The sequence below is a fragment of the Symphalangus syndactylus genome, chromosome 2 (genome assembly GCF_028878055.3).
Source record: "Symphalangus syndactylus isolate Jambi chromosome 2, NHGRI_mSymSyn1-v2.1_pri, whole genome shotgun sequence".
Taxonomy (NCBI): domain Eukaryota; kingdom Metazoa; phylum Chordata; class Mammalia; order Primates; family Hylobatidae; genus Symphalangus; species Symphalangus syndactylus.
Window position 1 is genome coordinate 68,143,616 of NC_072424.2, and position 27,490 is coordinate 68,171,105.

Genomic DNA, 27,490 nt, shown 5'->3' on the forward strand with positions numbered 1-27,490 from the left:
ACAAAAAATAGCCAGGCCCTGTGGTGGGTAATCCCAGCTACTGAGGAGGCTGAGGCAGGAGAATCATTTGAACCACTGCACACCAGCCTGGGTGACAGAGCAAGACTCCGTCTCCAAAAAAGAAAGAAAGAAAAAGAATACTGCCAGTAAATCCAATGATATTTTCATTTTAATTCATTTTCGTTTTAGAGACAGGGTCTGGCTGTGTTGCTCAGGCTGAAGCACAGCAGCACAATTATAGCTTCAACTCCTGGGCTCAAGCAGTCCTCCCATCTCGGCCTCCCAAAATGGTGAGATTACAGGTATGAGCCAGTGCGCCTGGCCCCACTGATTTTTTACATGCTGAATGGGATATTCCTATTTCAAAGTTTATGTAAAGAATTTTTGTAAAGGTAAGAACACATTTGAAATGTGTTTCACTATGTTTCATATATTCTGGTTTTCATAGCTTGTGTCTTTTTTTTTTTTCTTAGAGTTGGGGTCTTATTCTGTCACCCAGGCTGGAGGCAGTGGTGTGATCATAGCTCACTGCAGTGTTGAACTCCTGGGCTCAAGTGACTCTCCCACCTCAGCCTTCTGAGTAGCCAGAACTACAGGTGTGCACCACCATACCCAGCTAATTTTTAAATTTTTTTGTAGAGACAGGGTCTGGCTACGTTGCCTAGTCTGGTCACAAACTCCTGACCTCAAGCGATCTTCCTACTTCAGCCTCCCAAAGTGCTGGGATTACAGGCATGAGCCGCCACACTTCCTTTATAGCTTATGTTTTCTTACATCCATGATGCATTTAAAGAGAACCTATTTTGAACAGTGTAAACACTAAGTTATAAAGGCATCTCCCACCCAAACTGCACATCAAAACAGCATTATACAATTTTTGGACAGTTTTTTCCTGTTTATTAAATTTAAAACTAGCTTTTTTAAATGAATGTCCTGTAAAGACATTTCTGTTTTGAATTTTTAAAATTTGATTATCTTCAAGAAGCAACTCCTCTATGAGGACTTTTTTGTTTGCTCACCAGTGGGTTGGAGTTCATTTTCGCAGGAGAAGAAAGGTCCTAGCCAAAGCCTGATTGTTTCATTTTCTGATTTGTCAACATATGGGACATTTACTCCTGCATATGGAGTATTAAACATAATTTGCAAACTCTTTTACTTTTGTCCCCATGCTTTGTTGTAGCTTTCGTTCCACCAGTGGAGGATCTGCTGCTATTGTATACAATAGAGAAAGCACTGCTGCTGTTAGAGAATGACTCACAAGCCTCCAGTGCCATTGGAAGAGCATGCATTTTCTGAGAGTCGGGCTCTACATGTGAAGGGGGTCTGTTATGTTTCAGTGATGAGTCATATAGGATGCTACAGATGGTGCAGAGTGATGCTTCAAAGATGTGAAAAAATACTAACGGATCCAAGACTGAAAATTAACATAACAAGGTGACTGGGGTGAGTAGATGAGTCTGAGTAAAATATTGTAGGACAAAAACTGCCCCAACTTCTAATTGTAGCACTTAGTGTTAGATGTGCCCAATGGTTTATTTTATTAGGCAATGCTTAAGTCTTCAAGACTTGCACAGATGTCTGGTTAACAGTCTATAATAGAGAATCAATGAAGTTGCAACCAAGGCATCTGTTTTTGAAACGCTCCCCTAGTGATTTTCATGCTCTCCAAAGTCTGAGAACTGCTGCAATATTGGGTCAATACTCCTACATAACTATTGTGGGGAAGTAAAATTATAAGTCTTTGAATTTTAGAGTTCAAAAGAAATGTAGACTTAATTTTTTCATGGGAAGAGCCTGAGGCCCGTGAAGAAGTGATTTGGGCCCTGCCACCCATTAATGTAGCCATGAAGTCAGAGCTAGAAGAAAAGTGCTCTGCTGGTCAGCTTAGCTTTTATTGCACAATTCAATACTCCCATCCTCCATCTCTAATTTAAAATCCAATTACACAGTGTCTAGTTATCTTTCTGTTTTCTACTATATTTTATACATTAAACAAAAATTTAGAAAAGATACATGCAAAGAAAGTAAGTTACTATTTTAATATGCTTCTTTGAAGTCTTTTTGTGTTTTCTACATAGGTTACTTTTTACAGTTATTGTAATTTATATCTAATCTTGTATCTTGCTTCGATTTTTTTTTTTTTTTTACTTATACTATGGTAACCTTGGTTTTATAGTAACAATAAGCTCTTACTAAAGGTAGTTTCATATGGAAACTAAGTTTTATCAATGTTGTAAACGCTCAGTGGTTGCTAAGAGAAACTGATACTTTGTTCCCATAGGAACCATTGTTTTAAAATGAGAAATATAGAATCTCTAGCTTCAAAGGATAAAAACTTAGATTTGGGATGGGAAATATCTTACCTTTCCTGGAAACATGTGAAAATTACTATCCCCTGATTAGAACAGTATTGTCGTGGGGTTGCAATCTTCTGAATGGGTGAAAATGTTCTAGGTGGCTGTTTTCTCTTTCTGCTTCCCTTGTGTTGATGGTGATGCGTGGTGACGCATGGAAGGAGAGTGAGGGAAGATGACTCTAACTCCCCTTGGCCTCTTAGAGCAGAGACATCAGAAAAGGCAAGCCCACACTTTCCATTTGATATGGTAGTTTGGTTTTCTTATTACAGAAGGGAACAAAGGGAAGGGATTTTTATACTAAGCTGCTCTGGAGCACTTAAGTACCAGCATACATTTTCCGTCCAGTTATAGGCTGTTAACTTTAAGTTAATGATTTGGAGTGAGTGAAAAAAAAAATCTGCTTAGTTCTGATCAGAAACCAAGAATCAGAATGAGGTGGAATTGATAACAACTGTGGTTGTAAATGCAGTGGTTGTCAAACTGGCAAACAGTTGCTGGATGGGCACTATTCCCTGAACCCCATGTTGGGTAGCACGTTTCTATATTGCCCACAGCCAGCAGGATCGACTGCTTTCCCTTCCCTTTCTTCTTTCCTCCACTGGTGTTCCCTGTGTTTTGCAAAAAACTACTTGAAACCTAGTCATTGTCTCAATCTGCTTTTGAGAGAACACAAACTCAGACACATACTGAGAAGTCCAAAGAAAGATTATGAAAATGAAATGTATTGAATGGTACTTCCAAAGGCATTGGAATTATCACCAGAGCACGTGTGTACAAACATACTCACACACTTGTGCGTTGATTCAGTTCATACTTGTGATGGATGCTATGTTGTGCCACTGTCTCCCCAGGAATTAAGGACTTATTACCCCCAACTGTTGGGAGTGCTGCTGGCAGACAGCCCTCAGCAGGCAGCGCTGCTTCAGGAGGAGCTTTGGCTGAGGAAAGCTGCTTCCCCCAAGGTCACCCCTCTTTCCCAGTGTGGCCCCCATTCAAGGACAGTTTCAAGCAGGACTACAAAGGCCCAGCCCTCAACTCATTCAGACAGCTATGAAGAGTCATCCATTTTCGGAACTTCCCATCAGATTAGGTGAGGCATTCCATGGAGACCGCACCAAAGCTTGACTTCTTCCTCTGCCCAGGCCTGCTCCTTTGCCTTGCTCATGTGGTGATCTCAGGAGTGTTCCTGACGGGACTTCCGGCATGCTAATCTCCAGCTCAGTTCGTTTCCCCATGAACCCAACTTGAGACAGTATGGATTGAGAACCCACTATGTGCTAGACACTATTCCAGGTGGTGAGGGAGAGAGTGGAGACCAAATAAACTTTCTGTGCATACGTTTTTTTAGGAATAAATTAACATTCTAGAGCAAAGGTCAGCAAACTATTTTTCTGTAAGACAGATAGTACATTTTTAGGCTTTGTGGGCAATATGGTTCTCAGTCACAGCTACTCACATCTACCACTGTTACACAAAAATAGCCTCAGAAATATGTAAATGAATGGACATGGATGTGTTCCAATAAAACTTTATTTACCAAAATAATAGGCAGGTCAGATTTGGCCCTTGGGTTATAATTTGCTGAATTCCATTCTAGAGGGGAGGAAACAAGGAAACAATTAAACAGGAAAACATCAGATAGTGGTAAGTGCCATAAAAAAATTAGGGTGATATCTAACAAAACACTATTATTAATTTTTTCTTTTTTTGAGACAGAGTCTCACTCTATCACCAGGCTAGAGTGCAGTGGTGCAATCTTGGCTCACTGCAACCTCCACCTCCCAGGTTCAAGTGATTCTCATGCCTCAGCCTCCCAAGTAGCTGGGACTACAGGTGCGCACCACCATACCAGGCTAATTTTTTGTATTTTTAGTAGAAATGGGGTTTCACCGTGTTGCCTAGGCTGGTCTCAAACTCCTGAGCTCAAAGTGATCCACCTGCCTTGGCCTCCCAATATGCTGAGATTATAGGTGTGAGTCACCACACCTGACCCTATTATTGATTTTTTAATTAAATTTTTTTTTCATAATACAGTCACATGACTCAAAACCCAAAAGGATTGAAAAAGGATTCATTTAGAAGTATATGTCCTGGTTCACTTTGACCCCCAATAGGATAATTTTATTTTATTTATTTATTTATTTTTATTTATTTTTTTGTGTGACTTGATTTCCTTGGAAGACTTCATTTAGAACCAAGTGATAGCAAAGTGGATAGGAACAGGCATTTATAGCTGCAAATCAATAAAGAGGTAAAAGTACTCCACGTCTGTGTTGACTATAAGCCTTTCTTTCTTTTTTTTTATTATACTTTGAGTTTTAGGGTACATGTGCACAACGTGCAGGTTTGTTACATATGTATACATGTGCCATGTTGGTGTGCTGCACCCATTAACTCGTCATTTAACATTAGGTATATCTCCTAATGCTTTCCATCCCCCCTCCCCGCATCCTACAACAGGCCCCGGTGTGTGATGTTCCCCTTCCTGTGTCCATGTGTTCTCATTGTTCAATTGCCACCTGTGAGTGAGAACATGCGGTGTTTGGTTTTTTGTCCTTGTGATAGTTTGCTGAGAATGATGGTTTCCAGCTTCATCCATGTCCCTACAAAGGACATGAATTCATCATTTTTTATGGCTGCATAGTATTCCATGGTGTATATGTGCCACATTTTCTTAATCCAGTCTATCGTTGTTGGGCATTTGGGTCTATCATTGTTGGACATTTGGGTTGGTTCCAAGTCTTTGCTATTGTGAATAGTGCCGCAATAAACATAGGTGTGCATGTGTCTTTATAGGAGCATGTTTTATAATCCTTTGGGTATATACCCAGTAATGGGATGGCTGGGTCACATGGCATTTCTAGTTCTAGATCCCTGAGGAATTGCCACACTGACTTCCACAATGGTTGAACTAGTTTACAGTCCCACCAACAGTGTAAAAGTGTTCCTATTTCTCCACATCCTCTCCAGCACCTGTTGTTTCTCGACTTTTTAATGATCGCCATTCTAAGTGGTGTGAGATGGTATCTCATTGTGGTTTTGATTTGCATTTCTCTGATGGCCAGTGATGATGAGTATTTTTGCATGCGTCTTTTGGCTGCATAAATGTCTTCTTTTGAGAAGTGTCTGTTCATATCCTTTGCCCACTTGTTGATGGGGTTGTTTGTCTTCTTCCTGTAAATTTGTTTGAGTTCATTGTAGATTCTGGATATTAGCCTTTTGTCAGATGAGTAAATTGCAAAAATTTTCTCCCATTCTTTAGGTTGCCTGTTCACTCTGATGGTGGTTTCTTTTGCTATGCAGAAGCTCTTTAGTTTAATTAGATCCCATTTGTCAATTTTGGCTTTTGTTGCCATTGCTTTTGGTGTTTTAGACATGAAGTCCTTGACCATGCCTGTTTCCTGAATGGTACTGCCTAGGTTTTCTTCTAGGGTTTTTATGGTTTTAGGTCTAACATTTAAGTCTTTAATCCATCTTGAATTAATTTTTGTATAAGGTGTAAGGAAGGGATCCAGTTTCAGCTTTCTACATATGGCTAGCCAGTTTTCCCAGCACCGTTTATTAAATAGGGAATCCTTTCCCCATTTCTTGTTTTTGTCAGGTTTGTCAAAGATCAGATAGTTGTAGATATGCAGCATTATTTCTCAGGGCTCTGTTCTGTTCCATTGGTCTATATCTCTGTTTTGACACCAGTACCATGCTGTTTTGGTTACTGTAGCCTTGTAGTATAGTTTGAAGTCAGGTAGCGTGATGCCTCCAGCTTTGTTCTTTTGGCTTAGGATTGACTTGGCAATGTGGGCTCTTTTTTGGTTCCATATGAACTTTAAAGTAGCTTTTTCCAATTCTGTGAAGAAAGCCATTGGTAGCTTGATGGGGATGGCATTGAATCTATAAATTACCTTGGGCAGTATGGCCATTTTCACGATATTGATTCTTCCAACCCTGAGCATGGAATGTTCTTCCATTTGTTTGTATCCTCTTTTATTTCATTAAGCAGTGGTTTGTAGTTCTCCTTGAAGAGGTCCTTCACATCCCTTGTATGTTGGATTCCTAGGTATTTTATTCTCTTTGAAGCAATTGTGAATGGGAGTTCACTCATGATTTGGCTCTCTGTCTGTTATTAGTGTATAAGAATGCTTGTGATTTTTGCACATTGATTTTGTATCCTGAGATTTTGCTGAAGTTGCCTATCAGCTTGAGGAGATTTTGGGCTGAGATGATGGGGTTTTCTAGATATACAATCATGTCATCTGCAAACAGGGACAATTTGACTTCCTCTTTTCCTAACTGAATACCCTTTATTTCTTTCTCCTGCCTGATTGCCCTGGCCAGAACTTCCAACACTATTTTGAATAGGAGTGGTGAGAGAGGGCATCCCTGTCTTGTGCCAGTTTTCAAAGGAAATGCTTCCAGTTTTTGCCCATTCAGTATGATATTGGCTGTGGGTTTGTGATAGATAGCTTTTATTATTTTAAGATACGTCCCGTCAATACCTAATTTATTGAGAGTTTTTAGCATGAAGGGTTGTTGAATTTTGTCAAAGGCCTTTTCTGCGTCTATTGAGAGAGATAATCATGTGGGTTTTGTTGTTGGTTCTGTTTATATGCTGGATTACGTTTATTGATTTGCGTATGTTGAACCAGCCTTGCATCTCAGGATGAAGCCCACTTGATCATGGTGGATAAGCTTTTTGATGTGCTGCTGGATTCGGTTTGCCAGTATTTTATTGAGGATTTTTGCATCCATGTTCATCAGGGATATTGGTCTAAAATTCTTTTTTTGTTGTGTCTCTGCCAGGCTTTGGTATCAGGATGATGCTGGCCTCATAAAATGAGTTAGAGAGGATTCCCTCTTTTTTTACTGATTGGAATAGTTTCGGAAGGAATGGTACCAGCTCCTCCTTGTACCTCTGGTAGAATTCAGCTGTGAATCCATCTGGTCCTGGACTTTTTTTGGTTGGTAAGCTATTAATTATTGCTTCAATTTCAGAGCCTGCTATTGTTCTATTCAGAGATTCAACTTCTTCATGGTTTAGTCTTGGGAGGGTGTATGTGTCAAGGAATTCATCCATTTCTTCTAGATTTTCTAGTTTATTTGCGTAGAGGTGTTTATAGCATTCTCTGATGGTAGCTTGTATTTCCGTGGGATCAGTGGTGATATCCCCTTTATCATTTTTTTATTGTGTCTGTTTGATTCTTCTCTCTTTTCTTCCTTATTAGTCTGCTAGCGGTCTATCAATTTTGTTGATCTTTTCAAAAAACCAGCTCCTGGATTCATCAATTTTTTGAAGGGTTTTTTGTGTCTCTATTTCCTTCAGTTCTGCTCTGATCTTAGTTATTTCTTGCCTTCTGCTAGCTTTTGAATGTGTTTGCTCTTGCTTCTCTAGTTCTTTTAATTGTGATGTTAGGGTGTCAATTTTAGATCTTTCCTGCTTTCTCTTGTGGGCATTTAGTGCTATACATTTCCCTCTACACACTGCTTTGAATGTGTCCCAGAGATTCTGGTATGTTGTGTCTTTGTTCTCGTTGGTTTCAAAGAACATCTTTATTTCTGCCTTCATTTCGTTATGTACCCAGTAGTCATTCAGGAGCAAGTTGTTCAGTTTCCATGCAGTTGAGCAGTTTTGAGTGAGTTTCTTAATCCTGAGTTCTAGTTTGATTGCACTGTGGTCTGAGAGACAGTTTGTTATAATTTCTGTTCTTTTACATTTGCTGAGGAGTGCTTTACTTCCAACTATGTGGTCAGTTTTAGAATAGGTGTGGCATGGTGCTGAAAAGAATGTATATTCTGTTGATTTGGGGTGGAGAGTTCTGTAGATGTGTATTAGGTCTGCTTGGTACAGAGCTGAGTTCAGTTCCTGGATATCCTTGTTAACTTTCTGTCTCGTTGATCTGTCTAATGTTGACAGTGGGGTGTTAAATCCTCCCATTATTATTGTGTGGGAGTCTAAGTCTCTTTGTAGGTCTCTAAGGACTTGCTTTATGAATCTGGGTGCTCCTGTATTGGGTGCATGCATATTTAGGATAGTTAGCTCTTCTTGTTGAATTGATCCCTTTACCATTATGTAATGGCCTTCTTTGTCTCTTTTGATCTTTGTTGGTTTAAAGTCTGTTTTATCAGAGACTAGGATTGCAACCCCTGCCTTTTTTTTGTTTTCCATTTGCTTGGTAGATCTTCCTCCATCCCTTTATTTTGAGCCTATGTGTGTCTCTGCACATGAGATGGGTTTCCTGAATACAGCACACTGATGGGTCTTGACTCTTTATCCAATTTGCCAGTCTGTGTCTTTTAATTGGAGCATTTAGCCCATCTACATTTAAGGTTAATATTGTTATATGTGAATTTGATCCTGTTATTATGATGTTAGCTGGTTATTTTGCTCATTACTTGATGCAGTTTCTTCCTAGCCTTGATGGTCTTTACAATTTGGCATGTTTTTGCAGTGGCTGGTACCGATTGTTCCTTTCCATGTTTAGTGCTTCCTTCAGGAGCTCTTTTAGGGCAGGCCTGGTGGTGACAAAATCTCTCAGCATTTGCTTGTCTGTAAAGTATTTTATTTCTCTTTCACTTATGAAGCTTAGTTTGGCTGGATATGAAATTCTGGGATGAAAATTCTTCCCTTTAAGAATGTTGAATATTGGCCCCCACTCTCTTCTGGCTTGTAGAGTTTCTGCTGAGAGATCAGCTGTTAGTCTGATGGGCTTCCCTTTCTGGGTAATCTGACCTTTCTCTCTAGTTGCCCTTAACATTTTTTTCTTCATTTCAACTTTGGTGAATCTGACACTTATGTGTCTTGGAGTTGCTCTTCTCGAGGAGTATCTTTGTGGCGTTCTCTATATTTCCTGAATCCTGAATCTAGCCTGCCTTGCTAGATTGGGGAAGTTCTCCTGGATAATATCCTGCAGAGTGTTTTCCAACTTGGTTCCATTCTCCCTGTCACTTTCAGGTACACCAATCAGACGTAGATTTGGTCTTTTCACATAGTCCCATTTCTTGGAGGCTTTGTTCATTTCTTTTTATTCTTTTTTCTCTAAACTTCTCTTCTCACTTCATTTCATTCATTTGATCTTCCGTCACTGATACCCTTTCTTCCAGTTGATCAAATCGGCTACAGAGGCTTGTGCATTGGTCACGTAGTTCTCGTGCTGTGGTTTTCAGCTCCATCAGGTCCCTTAAGGACTTCTCTGCATTGGTTATTCTAGTTAGCCATTTGTCTAATTTTTTTTCAAGGTTTTTAACTTCTTTGCCATGGGTTCGAACTTCCTCCTTTAGCTCGGAGTAGTTTGATCGTCTGAAGCCTTCTTCTCTCAACTCATCGAAGTCATTCTCCGTCCAGCTTTGTTCTGCTGCTGGTGAGGAGCTGTGTTCCTTTGGAGGAGGAGAGGTGCTCTGATTTTTAGAGTTTCCAGTTTTTCTGCTCTGTTTTTTCCCCATCTTTGTGGTTTTATCTACTTTTGGTCTTTGATGATTGTAACAAACAGGTGGGGTTCTGGTGTGTATGTCCTTTCTGTTTGTTAGTTTTCCTTCTAACATTCAGGATCCTCAGCTGCAGGTCTGTTGGAGTTTGCTGGAGGTCCACTCCAGACCCTGTTTGCCTGGGTATCAGCAGCAGAGGCTGCAGAAGAGTGGATATTGGTGAACAACAAATGTTGCTGCCTGATGTTCCTCTGGAAGTTTTGTCTCAGAGGAGTACCCGGCCATGTGAGGTGCCAGTCTGCCCCTACTGGGGGGTGCCTCCCAGTTAGGCTATTCAGGGGTCAGGGACCCACTTGAGGAGGTAGTCTGTCCGTTCTCAGATCTCCACTTGTGCGCTGGGAGAAACACTACTCTCTTCAAAGCTGTCAGACAGGGACATTTAAGTCTGCAGAGGTTACTGCTGCCTTTTGTTTGGTTATGCCCTGCCCCCAGAGGTGGAGTCTACAGAGGCAGGCAGGCCTCCTTGAGCTGCGGTGGGCTCCACCCAGTTTGAGCTTCCCGGCCGCTTTGTTTACATACTCAAGCCTCGGCGATGGCGAGCGCCCCTCAGATAATTTTATTTTTATACTTTTGTGTTTCTTTTCAATGTTTCTTAATGCAAATATAAGCAATTATAAATATATATTCTTATCTACCCACCCCCCCTCAATTTTCTACAAAGGTTAGCATACAAGATATCCTGTTCCACACCTTACAGTTACTCATTTAACATGTTCTGGCGATCTTTCAATGTCAATAGAGATCATCTCTACTTGTTTTTTTATAGCTGAGTACATGTATACCTCTGAGATATTGCAAGTTTGGTTCCAGGTCACCTCAGTAAAGTGAACATCACAATAAAGGCAGTCACATAAATTTATTGGTTTTCCAGTTCATGTAAAAGTTATGTTTATACTAAACTATAGTTTATTAAGTATGCCATAACACTGTATCTTTAAAAATGTACATACCTTAAATAAAAAATACTTTATTGCTAAAAAATGCCAACAATCATCTGAGCCTTCAGTGAGTCATAATTTTTTTTTGCTGGTGGAGGGCCTTGCCTGGATGTTGATGGCTGCTGACTCATCAGGGTAGTGGTTGCTGAAGGTTGGGATGGTTGTGGCAACTTCTTAAAATCAGAAAATAATTAATGGATCCATGGACTCTTTCCTTCATGAAAGATTTCACTGTAGCATGCAATGCATTATGCCCACAGTAAAACTTCTTTCAAAATTGTAGTCAATCCTCTCCAACCCTGCTGATGCTTTTTCAAGTAAGTTTATGTAATATTCTTTTTTTTTTTTTTTTTTTTTTTTTTTGAGACAGAGTCTCGCTCTGTCACCCAGACTGGAGTGCAGTGGTGCGATCTCGGCTCACTGCAAGCTCCGCCTCCTGGGTTCACGCCATTCTCCTGCCTCAGCCTCTCCGAGTAGCTGGGACTACAGGCGCCCGCCACCACGCCTGGCTAATTTTTTGTATTTTTAGTAGAGACGGGGTTTCACCGTGGTCTTGATCTCCTGACCTCGTGATCCGCCTGCCTCGGCCTCCCAAAGTGCTGGGATTACAAGCGTGAGCCACCGCGCCCGGCCAAGTTTATGTAATATTCTAACTCCTTTGTTGTCATTTCAACAACATTCACAGCATCTTCATCAGGAATAGATTCCATCTCAAGAAACCACCTTCTTTACTCATCCATAAAAAGCAACTCCTCATCCGTTCAAGCTTTATCATGAGATTGCAGCAATTCTCTGACATCTTCAGGCTTCACTTCAAATTCTAGTTCTCTTGCTATTTCCATCACAACTGCAATTACTTCTTCTACTTCAGTATTGAACCACTCAAAGTCATTCATGAGGTTTGGAATCAACTTCTTCCAAACTTCTGCTAATGTTGATATTTTGACCTGCTCCCATGAATCACAAATGTTCTTAATGGCATCTAGAATGATGAATTCTTTCCAGAAGGTTTTCAATTTACTTTGCCACGATCCATTAGAGGAATCACTATCTATGGCACCTATAGCTTTATGAAATGTATTTCTTAAATAAGAAGTCTTGAAAGTTGAAGTTACTCTTTGGTTCATGGGCTGCAGAATAGATGTTGTGTCAGCAGGCATGAAAACAATGTTAATCTCTTTGTACATCTTCATCAGAACTCTTGAGTGACTAGGTCCATTGTCAATCAGTAGTAATATTTTGAAAGAAATTTTGTTTTCTGAGTAGTATGTTTCAATATTAGGGTTAAAATATTCAGTAAGCCATGCTGTAAACAGATGTGCAGATGTGCTGTCATCCAGTCTTTGTTGCTTCATCTACAGAGGACAGGCAGAGTAGATTTAGCATCATTCTTAAGGGCCCTAGGGTTTTTGAAATGGTAAATGAGCATTGGTTTCAACTTCAAGTCATCAAGTCACCAGCTGCATTAGACTCTAACCAGAGAGTCAGCCTGTCTTTTTTTTTTTTTTTTTCTTTAGACAGAGTCTTGCTCTCTTGCCAGGCTGGAGTGCAGAGGTGCGATATCAGCTCATTGCAACCTCCGCCTCTCGGGTTCGAGTGATTCTTCTGCCTCAGCCTCCTGAGTAACTGGGATTACAGGTGCATGCTACCACACCTAGCCAATTTTTGTATTTTTAGTATAGTCAGGGTTTCACCATGCTGGCCAGAATGGTCTTGATCTCTTGACTTCATGATCTGTCTGCCTTGGCCTCCCAAAGTTCTGGGATTACAGGCATGAGCCACCGCATCCGGCTCAGCCTGTCCTTTTAAGCTTTGAATCCAGGCGTTGACTTATCCTTTCTGGCTATGAGAGTCCTAGATGACATCTTCCAATAGAAGGCTGTTTTGTCTACATTGAAATTTTATTGTTTAGTGTAGCCACATTCATCAATGATCTTAGCTAAATCTGGATAATTTGCTGCAGCTTCTACATCAGCACTTGCTGCTTCACTTTGCATTTTAAAAAATTGACTTGGGCCGGGCGCGGTGGCTCACGCTTGTAATCCCAGCACTTTGGGAGGCCGAGGCGGGCGGATCACGAGGTCAGGAGATCCAGACCACGGTGAAACCCCGTCTCTACTAAAAATACAAAAAATTAGCTGGGCGTGGTGGTGGGCACTTGTAGTCCCAGCTACTCGGAGAGGCTGAGGCAGGAGAATGGTGTGAACCTGGGAGGCGGAGCTTGCAGTGAGCCGAGATCGCGCCAGTGCACTCCAGCCTGGGTGACAGAGCAAGACTCCGTCTCAAAAAAAAAAAGAAAAAAAAAAAAAATTGACTTATAATAATTGTTCATATTTATGGGGTACATAGTGATGTTATCATATAATGTATAGTGATCATGTCAGTACCTTGCACTTTTATGTTATGGAGATGGCTTCTTTCCTTAAACCTCATGAACCAACTCTGCTAGCTTCAGACTTTTCTTTTGCAGCTTCTTCACCTCTCTCAGCCTTCACAGAATTGAAGAGAGTTAAGGCCTTGCTCCGCATTAGGCTTTGGCTTAAAGGAACGTTGTGACTGGCTTGATCTTCTACCTAGACCACTAAAACTTTTTCCATATCAGCAATAAGGCTGTTTCATTTTCTTATAATTCATATGTTCACTGGAGTAGCATTTTAATTTCCTTCAATAACTTTTACTTTGCATTCACCACTTGGCTAATTGTTGGCGCAAGAGGCCTAGCTTTTCACCTGGCTTGGCTTTTGAGATGCAATTCTTCCTTTCACTTTAATGCTTCTTAATTAGGCTAATTTCAATATTGTGTCTCAGCGAATAAGGAGGCCCAAGAAGAGGGAGAGAGACGAGAATGACCAGTGAGTAGAGTAGTCAGAACATAGACATTCATCGGTGAAATTTGCTACCTAAATGTGTGCAGTTTGTGGCACCTGAAAACAATTATAATAGTAACATCAAAGATCACTGATCGCAGATCACCATAACAGATTTAATAATAATGAAAATGTTTGAAATATTGTGAAAATTACCAAAATGTAACACAGAGAAACAAAGTGAGCACATGCTGTTGGAAAAATGGTGCCAATAGACTTGTTCACTTCAGGGTTGCCATAAACCTTCAATTTGTAAAAAGTACAATATTTGCAAAGTGAAGTGCAATAAAATGAGGAATGCCTATACTATTCCTAATATATGTATTATAGTTTATTTAGTCAATTCTTTATTGTATTCATCAGTTTTCCAAAGAAATAGAACCAACTCAATAAATACATATATTATTCAATATATATTTGATCATCAGAAAACCCCAAATCTGAAAATCAGAATGCTCCAAAATCCAAAACTTTTTGAAAACTGACATGACACTCAAAGGAAATGCTCACTGGAGCATTCCAGATTTTGGATTTTTGGATTTCAGATGCTTAATCAGCATGTACAATGCAAATATTCCAGAATCTGTAATAGTCAAAATTATGAAACATTTCTGGTCTCAAACATTTCAGATAAGGGATACATAACCTGTATATAGAAAAAGATTTATTATAAGGAATTGGTTCACATGATTATGGAGGCTGACCAGGCCCAAAGTCTGTTGAGCAAGTCTGCAACCTGGAGACCTACGAGAGCTGAGTGTAGTTCCAACTGGAGGCTAACGGGTTCAAGATCCAGGAAGAGTCGATGTTTTAGTTCAAATGTGAAGGCAGGAAAAAAGCCAATGTCCCAGTTTGAAGGTCATCAGGCAGGAGGATTTCTTTCTTACTTGGGGGACAGTCAATCTTTTTGTTCTATTTAAGCCTCCAACTGGTTGGATGAGGCCCGCCCACATTAGGGCAGGCCACATTAGGGCAGTCTGCTTTACTTAGCCTATCAATTTAAGTGTTAATCTCACCACAAAACACCTTCACAGTAACACCCAGAACAGTTTTTGTCCAAATATCTGGACACCCTGTGGCCCAGTCAACACATAAAATTAACCTTTATACTTATTAATGGGCACTTGAGTAGTTTTCGAACTTTTGCTATTACAAATACTGCAATGAATAACCTAACCTTGTTTTTTGGTTGTTGTTTGTTTGTTTGTTTTGTTTTTTGAGACAGGGTCTCACTCCCATCACCCAGGCTGGAGTGCAGTGGTGAGATCCTGGCTTACTGCAGCCTTGACATCCCAGGCTCAGGTGATTGAGTCTCCTACCTCAGCCTCCTGAGTAGTTGAGACTATAGGTGTGTGTCACCACACCCAGCTAATTTTTTCTATTTTTAGTAGAGATGGGGTTTCACCATGTTGCCCAGACTGATCTCGAACTCCTGGGCCCAAGTGATATGTCTACCTCAGCCTCCAAAAATGCTGGGATTACAGATGTGAGCCACCACACCCATCCCTGCAATGAATAACCTAGTGCATACATCATATCATAAGTGTGTAGGTGTATCTGTCTGGAGGATTAATTCCCAGATATGTGATTACTGGGTCATAGCAGATAAATTTGATATTGTCCTATTGCCATCCATGAGATTTATTCTAATTTGAAGCCCCACCAGCATATGTAAGTGGTTGTTTCCCCATAGCCCTGTTAACAATTTGCATTAATCAAACTTTGGGGAATTTTTTGCCAACGTGATAGGTGAGAAATGGTGTCATCATGTAGCTTTCATTTGAATTGCTCTTTATATGAGTAAGTTTGCACACCTTTTCATGTGGTTGAGGACCATTTGCATTTCTTTGTGAATTTTCTTTCTTTTCTTTTCTTTTTTTTGAGACAGAGTTTTGCTCTTGTGCTCTTGTTGCCCAGGCTAGAGTGCAATGGCGTGATCTCAGCTCACTGCAAGCTCCGCCTCCCAGGTTCAAGCGATTCTCCTGCCCCAGCCTCCTGAGTAGCTGGGATTACAGGTGCCCACCACCACACCCAGCTAATTTTTTGTATTTTTGGTAGAGACAGAGTTTCACCGTGTTGGCCAGGCTGGTCTTGAGCTCCTTACCTCAGGTGATCCGTCTACCTTGGCCTCCCAAAGTGCCGGGATTAGAGGCATGAGCCACTGCACCCAGCCCGTGAATTTTCTGTTCACATTCTTTGCTCGGTTTCTTTGGGTTATTGGACTTTTCTCCATTTCTAAGACTCTAAGCATGAAGGACCTCAGCCCTTTGTGATACAGGTTGCAAACATTTTCTGAATTTGTCGTTTGTATTCTGTGCTTATGTTGCTTTTTTATGATTTGTATCAACCTTTTCTGTCATGGTTATTGAACCTTGAGCTATGACCAGAAAGGCCTTTGAGCGGCACTGTGGACGGGTGCTCCAAGAAGATCAGCACACCCCAATTTCTTGCTTGTGCACTGGGGAAACATTTGTGGAAGAGACGCTAACCCCATTGAGGCAGCGCTGGTGGAAAACCAGATGTGCATAGCTGAACCCAAATGAGAAGGGAAACTAAAAACAGATTTTTGACCCAATGTAAGCATTAAAAGTGAGGTAAAACAAATAATATTAAAAAATCACATATAATGAAGGTAATTATATTGATTCTGGACTTGAGACATATAAACTCTTTGAGCAAAAAAGTTATGGTTTGTTATAATTCCTCCATCTGAATAGGAATGCATAGATTTAATACAGGTTTTGATAAATACAACTTGACTAATTTAAAATTGATTTAAAAATTTTGCTGTTTCATCTTCATAAATTGAAAAGTAGGTTTGCTTATACTGGTAGCCCTTTATGGTACTTGAATAGTGGTCTGACTACTTTTAGAAATGAATAATGGATTAAAAGTACACTTTGCAGCTTACATTAGTTACTTTTGTAATGCAAAATAGAAGCATGATAATGTACTATTCAGCATGTTTTAATATGATTTATACATACACTACACAGCATAAGTAATTCATTATGCCCTTCACAGTACATTTCCTGGGTACAGAAGCTCATGTTTACCAGTATTTCATCTTGTAATCAGGATGTGTAATGGAGGGGGCCTGGGAGCATTAGTGATGATTCCACACTCCACTTGCCCCTGACTCATTCAGTGACCTCAGGGAAGTATTATTCTGGATCTGGGACTGGGTAAAAGTAAAAGTGAGTGTGTAACACTTTATAGATCCAACATAGAAGAAGGGGCTGTAGACTTTAGGATGTAAACAGCTTTGAAGTCTGGAGTTAAACAAACTTCACAGTTTATTATTATTATTCCAAGGAATTATCCTACTCTGGAAATAACACTCAATGATGGTCATTCATAAAAGGCAATAGTTCGTTTCAGTGCATTTGGGAAGAAATCCTCTGCTGCTTAATCAACAGCACTTTGTCACATATTGTATTTTTCTATTTGTAAAGTGTGGATTTACTGGAAAGCGGAGGTGATAGCCTTCGAAATCAGCAACCTTTAAAGCCAGTTTCATTCAATTTTTAGAATAAGCATGCATAGACTTCACTGAAGCTTTGAGTTGGAAGAAAGTAATTATAAGATGTAGACCTACCCCTAAGATTTGTGGAGCCTAGGGCAAGATTACAAATGTAGGCCCACATACCATATGTTTAAATATTTAAATGGTATAGATCAAGCTAACAGACTGTTAAATAAAATATGTTCTATCCTCTTACCTTGACAAATATATCTTCATAATGACCTGGAAGGCCAGGTTTGAATTTTAGGTTTCTCTGAAGGTCCTGGAAAATTTTAAAATCATATTTCTGTCTTCTGTTTGTCTGGTGTCAGTATGATAGTGACCGGTATTGGTCTCTAGACCAGAATTTGAACACACACACCCTTGAGGTATGTTTCAAACTTTGTACTTATTTATTATATGAAAATCATGTTTCTTTTTTTATAATGTTGACTGTCTCTATGAAAATGAAATCATTAGAATAACTGAAACTTCTAAAATAGTGAGACCTGTACCTGTGATAAGTGCTTTGACACAGTTTGATTCCCTTGACAATCTTATTTGACCTGGTCTATTTAAATTCTGCTGGAAACATAATTTTCACATCAAGCTTTTATTGTAAATTGTACGATATGTAAAATGTGCAAGTTTTGTGCACAAACTTTTTTTTTTTTTTGCCTGACACACAAATTGTTAATTTGAATTCAAAGTAATCTTATTGGTCAAATAGATCTAATAATGGGGATGATATAATAGAAAAATTTGTATCTTAGAGAATGCACCTTAAGCAGTTTATTTTATAGCTGATATTTTTATTTTTGCTTGGGTGTACGATTCTTATTTGTCAAGACTCCACTTTCTTTGTTAAAATGTAAAATGCATATTGGGCAAATGCTCCAGGGCAATTTGCATAAAAAGTGATGACAAAGAGCAATTAGTACTTCATTATTATGCAGTGAAATGCTACTTTGCTCAAAAGTGACTATAGTTGTTTCCCCCAACCCCCTTGTAAATCTGGTACAGCATTGTTCTAAAAATAGTACTTAACAAACCTCTGTTTGTAAATCAGTCTTTGACTTTCCACTAGCAGTCCGGGGGGAAGAAATCCGAGCACTAAATGAAGTTATTGCCCCAGATCATCGTAATGAAAAACAAGCACTGGAATTCTGTTAGATAAGACAAGTCAGAAGATTTTAGTGTCTCATCAAATTAGATCCATATCTTATTTTACCCCTTGGGATTAGCTTTGAAAGCAGACTCCATCACACACTGATAGCAACATCCCCCTCCTCCCAATACACATACTCTCTCACACACACACTCAGAGGGTCATGCCACACACAGCTACACTGCAGAGAACAAACAGTCCCCAGGTATCTCTAGTTAGGAAGGCTTGGTTTTTGAGTGCAGATTTCATTACCATGAAATTCCTTTAGTGCCAAAAAGAATTGAATCAAAGAAGCTATGTAGGGAGACAGACTTTGTGAATCTTTGTCCCATTACTTGTGTTATTAGGTGCTCCTCTCTCTTTAATTTGTCAGAAAATGCTCATTTTTGGCTTCTCGTTTTGTTTTTGTTTTTAAATATATTTTGTTGGCTGGGCACAGTGGTTCATGCCTATAATCCCAGAACTTTGGGAGGCCGAGGTGGATGGATCACCTGAGATCAAGAGTTTGAGAACAGCCTGACCAATATGGTGAAACCCCACCTCTACTAGAAATACAAAAATTAGCCGGGCATGTTGGCACATACCTGTAGTCCCACCTACTCAGGAGGCTGACACAGAAGAATTGCTTGAACCTGGGATGTGGAGGTTGCAGTGAGCCGAGATCACGTACTGCACTCCAGCCTGTGTGACAGAGTCAGACTCCATCTATATATATATATGTTTATATGTATATATATACACACATATATATACATACATATATATACACATATAAACATATATACGTATATATGCGTATATATATGTTTATAACATAAACAATATATATGTGTGTATGTTTATATAACATATAAACTATATATATTATTTTATATATAAAATTATATATATAATAAAATATATATAATTATATATAAAATATATATAATTATATAAACAATATATAAACATATAAATAAAACATATATATGTTTATACGTGTATAAACATATATACATATATGTTTTATTTATATGTGTGTATATATATATATATATACATATATACATAGTATCTAAAATTTTGCAAGCCAAAATGTGCCAGCACTGTGTGTGTGTGTGTGTGTGTGTGTGTGTGTGTGAGAGAAAGACATAACCAAGTAATTGGATACTGGCAGGATGAAAAGGAAAACATGAGAAACTACCAAACCTTTGGAAATAACCCCATGAGGCTGGAGACAGACATGGATTTTACTATTTTTCTTCGGAAGTTGCAGAGCAGGCTTGGTGGGGAGGAGGAGGATGGGTGAAGGTGGGCGCTAGGTAAACACTGCCTTATTCTTGGTGCCCCTCCACCCAACCCTCTGTGGGCCAAGCCACATCAGTGCAATTCCTGCAACCACATCTTTGGCTGGCATGGCTCCAAGATGGCTGACCTAAACCAGTTTTGCTGACATCCTGAGGGGTCTCTCATTTACAGGGGACTGGGTCAGTTCAAGGGGTTTGTAGCATCTGCAGTTAAGTCACATCTCTGAAAAATAAGAAGCAGGGATAGACCCTTAGGCACATTGCTTTATAAGCACAAGTAGCTTGCACAGCTGAAAGTTCTTCAACCAGCCCAGTTTTTATTTACTTTCTCTTCTGTTCTTGTCCTCCTCAGGCCACCAGTGAAAAGAATGTAAGGTCATATAGCCTGTACCATTTCAGGGAGGCATTGTCTAACCTGGAGGTAATGTATGATCATTTTATACACCACCACAGATTCATTATTCATACAATTTTCCATTAACTTTTAATGCATCCAAGTTCCTACTTATTTAACATACAATGCAGTCGGCCAGATGTCTTCATAAAGCTATGAAAAGTGGTTCTGAAATACTTTTCCATAGCATCGCAATCTACTAACCAGCTGATGAGACAGTGTTGCTCTTTAACAATGGGTGGGACTCCTGCTTTGGGCCCCCACACCTCAGGGACCCCCATGATTTGAATGGCTTTGCTTGAAGCCTGGCCTACAGTCTTATTGGGGTGGAGTGTCCAAGCCAGATCCCATTTCTCTCCTTCAGAGCACTATCCTACTCTCTAGCCATCTGGTAACATTGATCAGATGTCCAGAGAAGCTATGAACCGCGTACCTGTGAGATTATCTTAGGGCCAAGGTGGAGCCTGGTTCAAGAAAGCAGTCTGATGAACATATGTTCCCACTGACACTGACCAACAGGTTATTTCTTTTGTTAGATTGCATGCCATTGGACCTCTAGAATGGTTTCCACAGGTTGATTTTGGGTAACTTATTTATGAGGGATGAAGAAGACAAGAATTTTTACACGCACTGATTGGGCAATAAACAAATACCCATTATTCTAAATTTTTACCAGTAAATCACTATACCTCACACAAACTCATTTTCTAATCAAATCATGTATATAGACGTGGCCTTGTAAAATATATTTGCCTAGGGATTGTACTTTCTGGGGCTAGCCTTGCCCTGGGGAACCACTATAGGTTCTGGAACTGGGGCTGATGTAGACTAACTAATTAGAGAGGGGACATTGGAAATGACGAAGAGCAGATAGAGAAATCTATGGCACTAACGGGCTAAGGAGGAGTTAGTGTGGTAAAGTGAAATTACTCTAAGTTGAAAATCATAGGCTCTGGGGTCCTGGAACTACCACTACCCAGCTCTATGTTCTTAATCAAGTGTTTTTTTCTTTTTTGAGAAAGGGCTCTTGTGCTTTTGGTGGGCTGAAGTGCAGTGGCACCAACACAGCTCACTGAAGCCTCGACCTCCCGGGCTCAAGCAATCCTTCCACCTTAGCCTCCTGAGTAGCTGAGATCACAGGTGCATGCCACCACACCCAGCTAATTAAAAAACAGTTTTTTTTTGAGATGGGGGTCTCATCATGTTGCCTAGGCTGATCTCGAACTCCTGGGCTCAAGGAATCCTCCCACCTGGGCCTCTCAAAGTACTGGGATTACAGGCATGAGCCACCATGCCTAGCCTTGATCAAATCTCTTAATCTCTCCCTGTCTCAGTTTATTCATTTATAAAATGAGGGAGTTCAATATAATTGTCTTAGTGGTTCTCAAACCTGACTTTGCAGCAGAAGACATAGAGAAGTTATTCAAAAAAGATATTACTTCCTATATTATTCCATTCTCACACTGCTATAAAGAACTACCTGCCTTTCTTTCCTTCCTTCCTTCCTTCCTTCCTTCCTTCCTTCCCTCCCTCCCTCCCTCCCTCCCTCCCTCCCTCCTTTCTTTCTTTCTTTCTTTCTTTCTTTCTTTCTTTCTTTCTTTCTTTCTTTCTTTCTTTCTTTCTTTCTTTCTTTCTTTCTTTCTTTCTTTCTTTCTTTTCTTTCTTCTTTTCCCTCTCGGGCCCAGGCTGCAATCTACTCGGCTTGCTGCTGCCCGCGCTGCGGACTCCCTGGGTTTGCCGGCGTGCGCCACCGCTGCCTGCATTTTCTCCTTTCGCTGCAGGCACGCGTTCGCCATCTTGGCCACGCTGGTCGCCAGCTCCTCACGCCGAGTGCTCTGCCTGCCTCAGCCTCCCGAGCTACTGGAACTACAGACGGAGTCTCGCTCACCCAGTGCTCGGTGTTGCCCAGGCTGGAGTGTGGTGGCGTGGTCTGGCCTCGCGGCAGCCTCCACCCCCCAGCCGCCTGCCTTGGCCTACCAGGGTGCTGGGATTGCAGCCCCTGCCCGGCCGCCGCCCCATCTGGGAGGTGGGGAGCGCCTCTGCCCGGCCGCCCCGTCCGGGAAGAAGTGAGGAGCGCCTCTGCCCGGCCGCCCCGTCCGGGAAGAAGTGAGGAGCGCCTCTGCCCGGCCGCCCCGTCCGGGAAGAAGTGAGGAGCGCCTCTGCCCGGCCACCCATCGTCTGGGAGGTGAGGAGCGCCTCTGCCCGGCCACCCATCGCCTGGGAGGTGAGGAGCGCCTCTGCCCGGCCACCCATCGTCTGGGAAGTGAGGAGCGCCTCTGCCCGGCTGCCCCATCTGGGAAGTGAGGAGTGCCTCTGCCCGGCCACCCATCGTCTGGGAGGTGAGGAGCGCCTCTGCCCGGCCACCTATCGTCTGGGAAGAAGTGAGGAGCGTCTCTGCCTGGCCGCTCCGTCTGGGAAGTGAGGAGCTCCTCTGCCCGGCCGCCCTGTGTCTGGGTACAAGTGAGGAGCTCCTCTGCCTGGCCGCTCTGTCTGGGAGGTCTACCACGGAGGCCAGAAGCAATGTGGGGGCTGGACGTGGTGGCTCACGCCTGTGGTCCTGGCACTCTGGGGGGCGAGGCGGGTTGATCACTTCGGGCTAGGAGTTCGAGACCAGCCTGGCCAACTTGGCGAAACATGAAGAATACAACAGACAAACCAACCAACCAACTCAGTGACAACAAAACAGGTCTACCCTGGAGTCATACTCTAATTTTTTCTATTTTCTTCCCTTTCTGATCCTTTATCCCACTTTCTTTTTCTTCCTCCTCCTTCTCCCTCTTCTTTGTCAAATAGAGGATTGAGTTATTATCACTGATCCATATAAAGTCCCTCTCTCATTTATTTTAACTCCCACCCCCCATTTCTATTCCCCGACTTCCCATGTGCAACCTTCCTAATATGTTTGATACGCATCTTTTTGTTTGTATGTATTTTTAGAAAATGTTTATTGTTTTTGTATGCAAAAATTAATAAAAAAAAAAAAAGAAAAAAAAGAAAAAAAAAAAAAAGAACTACCTAAGACTGAGTAAATTATAAAGGAAGGAGGTTTAATTGACTCACAGTTTGCAGAGCTGGGGAGGCCTCAGGAAACTTAAAATCATGGTGGAAAGGGAAGCAAACACATCTTTCTTCACATGACAGCAGGAAGGAGAAGAATGAGAGTTGAAAGAAGCCAGAAGCCCCTTATAAAACCATCAGATCTTGTGAGAACTCACTCACTATCATGAGGATAGCATGAGGAAAATTGCCTCCGTGATTCAATTACCTCCCACTGGATTCCTCTCACTGCACATGGAGATTAAGAGAATTACAATTCAAGATGAGATTTGGGTGGAGACACAGCCAGACCATATAATTCTACCCCCGGCCCCTCCCAAATCTCACGTCCTCACATTTCAAAACACAATCATGCCTTTCCAACAGTCCCTCAGAGTCTTAGCTCATTCTAGCATTAAACCAAAAGTCCAAGTCCAAAGCCTCATCTGAGACAAGGCAAGTCTCTTCTGCCTATGAACCTGTAAAATCAAAAGCAAGTTAGTGAGTTTCTAGATACAATGGGGGTATAGGTATTGGGTAAATATACCCATTTCAAATGGGAGAAATTGGCCCAAACAAAGGAGATACAGGCCCCAAGCAAGTCCAAAATCCAATAGAGCAGTCGTTAAAACTCAAAGTTCCAAAATGATCTCCTTTGACTCCGTGTCTCACATCCAGGGCATGCTGATGCAAGAGATAGACTTCCATGGCCTTGGACAGCTTCATCATTGTGGCTTTGCAGGGTACAGCACTCCCCTGGCTGCTTTTACAGCTAGTGTTAAGTGTCTGTGGCTTTTGCATGAGCATGGCACAAACTGTCAGTGGATCTACCATTCTGGGGTCTGGAGGATGGTGGCCCTCTTCTCACAACTCCACTAGGCAGTGCCCCAGTGGGGACTTTGTGTGGGAGCTCCAACCCCACATTTCCCTTCCACACTGCCCTAGCAGAGGTTCTCCATGAGGGTTCCACCCCTGTAGCACACCTCTGCCTGGACATCCAGGCATTTCCATACATCCTCTGAAATCTAGGTGAAGGTTCCCAAACCTCAATTCTTGATTCCGGTGTGCCCTCAGGCTCAACACCATGTGGAAGCTGCCAAGGCTTGGGGCTTACACCCTCTCAAGCCACAGCCCAAGCTGTACCTTGGCCCCTTTTAGCCACGGCTGGAGCTGCTGGGACACGGGACCAAGTCCCCAAGCTGCACACAGCAGGGGGATCCTGGGCCCAGCTCATGAAATCACTTTTTCTTCCTAGGCCTCTGGGCCTGTGATAGGAAGGGCTGCTTTGAAGGTCTCTGACATGCCCTGGAGACATTTTCCCCATTGTCTTGGTGATTAACATTTGGCTCCTCATTACTTATGCAAATTTCTGCAGGGGTTTGAATTTTTCCCCAGAAAATGGGTTTTTCTTTTCTATCACATCATCAGGTGGCAAATTTTCCAAACTTTTATTCTCTGCTTCCTCTTGAATGCTTTGCCACTTAGAAATCTTCTGCCAGATATCCTAAATCATCTCTCTCAAGTTCAAAGTTCCACATATCTCTAGGACAGGGCCAAAACGATGCCAGTCTCTTTACTAATCCTTTGCTCCAGTTCCCAAGAAGTTCCTCATCTTCATCTGAGATCATCTCAGCCTGGACTTCATTGACCAGAACTGTGAACATTTTGGTTGAAGCCATTCAAGAAGTCTCTAGGAAGTTCCAAACTTTCCCACATCTTTCTGTCTTCTGAGCACTCCAAATCTCTAGGACATTCCAAACTTTCCCACATTTTCCTGTCTTCTTCTGAGCCCTCCAAACTGTTCCAACCTCTGCCTGTTACCCACTTCCAAAGTTGCTTCCACATTTTTGGATATCCTTATACCAGCACCCCACTCTCTGTGGTACCAATTTACTGTATTAGTCCATTCTCACACTGCTATAAAGAACTGCCTAAGATTGGGTAAATTATAAAGGAAAGAGGTTTAATTGACTAACAGTTCCTCAGGGCTGGGGAGGACTCAGGAAGCTTACAATCATGGCAGAAGGGGAAGCAAACACATCCTTTTTACATGGCAGCAGGAAGAAGAATGTGAGCCAAGCAAAGAGGGCTCAGATCTCATGAGCACTTACTATCAAGAGAATAGTAGCATGGGGGAAACTGCCCTCATTATTCAATTACCTTCCACTGGTCTCTCCCAGTACACATGGGGATTATGGGAACTACCATTCAAGATGATATTTGGGTGGGGACACAAAAATCATTATCACTTCCTAAGCAGCCCTTTCTCCAAGTTTCAAATTCAGTAAGTCTGGAGGTGGGACTTGGGGTTCCGTATTTTTTACAAGCACCCAGCAGATTTTGGCATGCAGCAAGGACTGGTCCTCAATCCTCTTAAGAGTCTCCTGGCTCTGAAAGTTTGGTACTCTAAGAAAGAGAGCGGAGGTGATGAAGGTGTCTATTTGATGCTGGTGTAGTCTGTAGAGGAAAGAAGTAATGAAAGATTTTAACATAATGCCAGTGTTGGTAAAAATGATGGCTTGTGTATAACTGTGAGCCAGATATCACTCTGAGTGCTTTACATGCATGGCCTTGTTCAGTCCTCACTCAACTATTTGTTATTCACATTCTCCAGATGTGAAAACTGAATCAGAGAAAGACTAAATACCTAGCTGAGATTCAGTGCTAATATTTTTGGTAAATTGGGTAGAGGAACTGGAAAAGTGGGAAGAATCACAAGTATTTCCATGTTTTCGAGGCTGGAAGACAGAAAACCACAAGACCAATTTGGATGGTCTTGTGGTTTGTTTCTTTGCTTTGTTTTGTTTTGTTTTTGTCATTATTTATGATGCTGAGGGCCTTGGGGATGATGAGTGTCTAATTAGCTATGATAGTGAGTTCCCTAAGTAGAAATGTCCTGGAAAGACTTGAAAATACTCTCCTGAAGATCAGATGAGAGGTTTGGCTGGGAATTTTGGATATGGGAACCATCAGGGAGATAAAAGATGCAGTTATGAGAGTGCCAGAGCCTCCTAACCTCTAGGATAGAGTGTGCAGAATTTCTTAAGAGAACCAGCTTGGGAGGGCGAGCTCCATGGGCAAACTCCAGCATCAACTCAGCAACTAAAATTCCCAGCCACTTTTGAAGAGCTGTTCTATTATATAGTTTGGTCAGCAGCTCAGCTCCATATTTTCATCTACCAGAATGTTCAGATCAATACTCCCAGTCCTCATGATTTACTGAACCTGAATTTCTCTAACTGCTCCATTAACTCTTTGGAAAGATTTCTCCCTCTGTTAGCACTGGATCATGATTTTCCATAAAATTTGCCCTTGAGCGAGTAATTCTCTCATCATTCTCACTAAGGAAATTGTCTTACTTTTCTCCCCCCAACCTCTCCATCATTCCTCACTTCCTTATGAGCTCTATTTCATGAACCTGCATTTTACCTGCTAATTAGTGTTTTTGAATAAATACTTGCTACTGAGTTTGGAATCTATGAGGTTTTTGCTCAGGCCAGTTTGTGAATAGCTAATTCTTTATGTCAGTTAATGTTTTTCCCAGCTTGGTTATTAAATTTAAGATCTTATTATTCCTCTGTTCATGCAGTAGAGGCATCTTGGCCCTGAAGTCTAGTGCCGTGGCCCTAGTCCCTGCATGCACAGTCCTATGCTTATGTTCGGGATGATGATCCCATACATGCTGGGCATAGAGGGGCCCAGTGGCCAGACAGCCAATTCTGAAAGGTGAATTCACTCACAATGCATCCTTTGTTTTAGGGAATGTTTTGTTCCTCTGATCTTCAGCTTCAGCATCATGAAAAAGCATTTGTCAAGCCCCTAATTGCCCAGAGTGCTGCACTAAGCACTCCATAAAGAGAGTTTCACAGCCACAGCACAGCTGAGCATGACAGAGACAGGCCTGGGTGTGGGAGAAAACTGCTATTGCCATTACCCTCGTCCACACAGTCCTGCGATTTAACAGAAAAATGATGTCTTCCAGGTATTCCCAGTGATGCTGAGATACTTGAGTTGGAGTGGGGCACATGAAAGCAGCAGGACACGCAGCAGTGATGCCGGTATAGACAGACACTCCCACCCCATCTCAGAGAAGAGGAAAGGGAGGTGACACATAAAATGAACCACCAGTTCATTTTATGTGTCAACTTGACTGAGCCGCAGGATGTCCAGAGAGCCAGTAAAACATTATGTCTGGGAGGGTCTGTGAGAGTATATGAAGAAGAGATTAGCATTTGAATTTGTAAACTGAGTAAGGCAGGTGACCTCGCCAGTGTTGGTGGGCATCATCCAATTTTATGAGCCTCTGAATAAAACAAAAGGCAGAGGAGTGGTGGCAAATTTTTCTCTTTTTGAGCTGTGACATCCATCTCCTCCTGCCCTCAGTTATCAGTGCTCCTAGTTCTCAGGCCTTCAGACTCAGACCAGGACTGTGACACTTCTCTGCCTCCATAATTATGTGAACC

At 41.5% G+C, this 27,490-nt stretch overlaps 1 long non-coding RNA gene across 1 annotated transcript; it reads left to right on the forward strand.

Annotated features, from left to right (window-relative positions):
- Positions 1 to 1,386: 1,386 nt before the first annotated feature.
- Positions 1,387 to 22,097, forward strand: LOC134732744 (uncharacterized). Its single transcript, XR_010116225.1, has 4 exons — positions 1,387 to 1,443; positions 3,209 to 3,447; positions 19,950 to 20,018; positions 21,773 to 22,097. It is a non-coding gene; the product is annotated as an uncharacterized lncRNA (long non-coding RNA).
- The last annotated feature ends 5,393 nt before the right edge of the window (positions 22,098 to 27,490 follow it).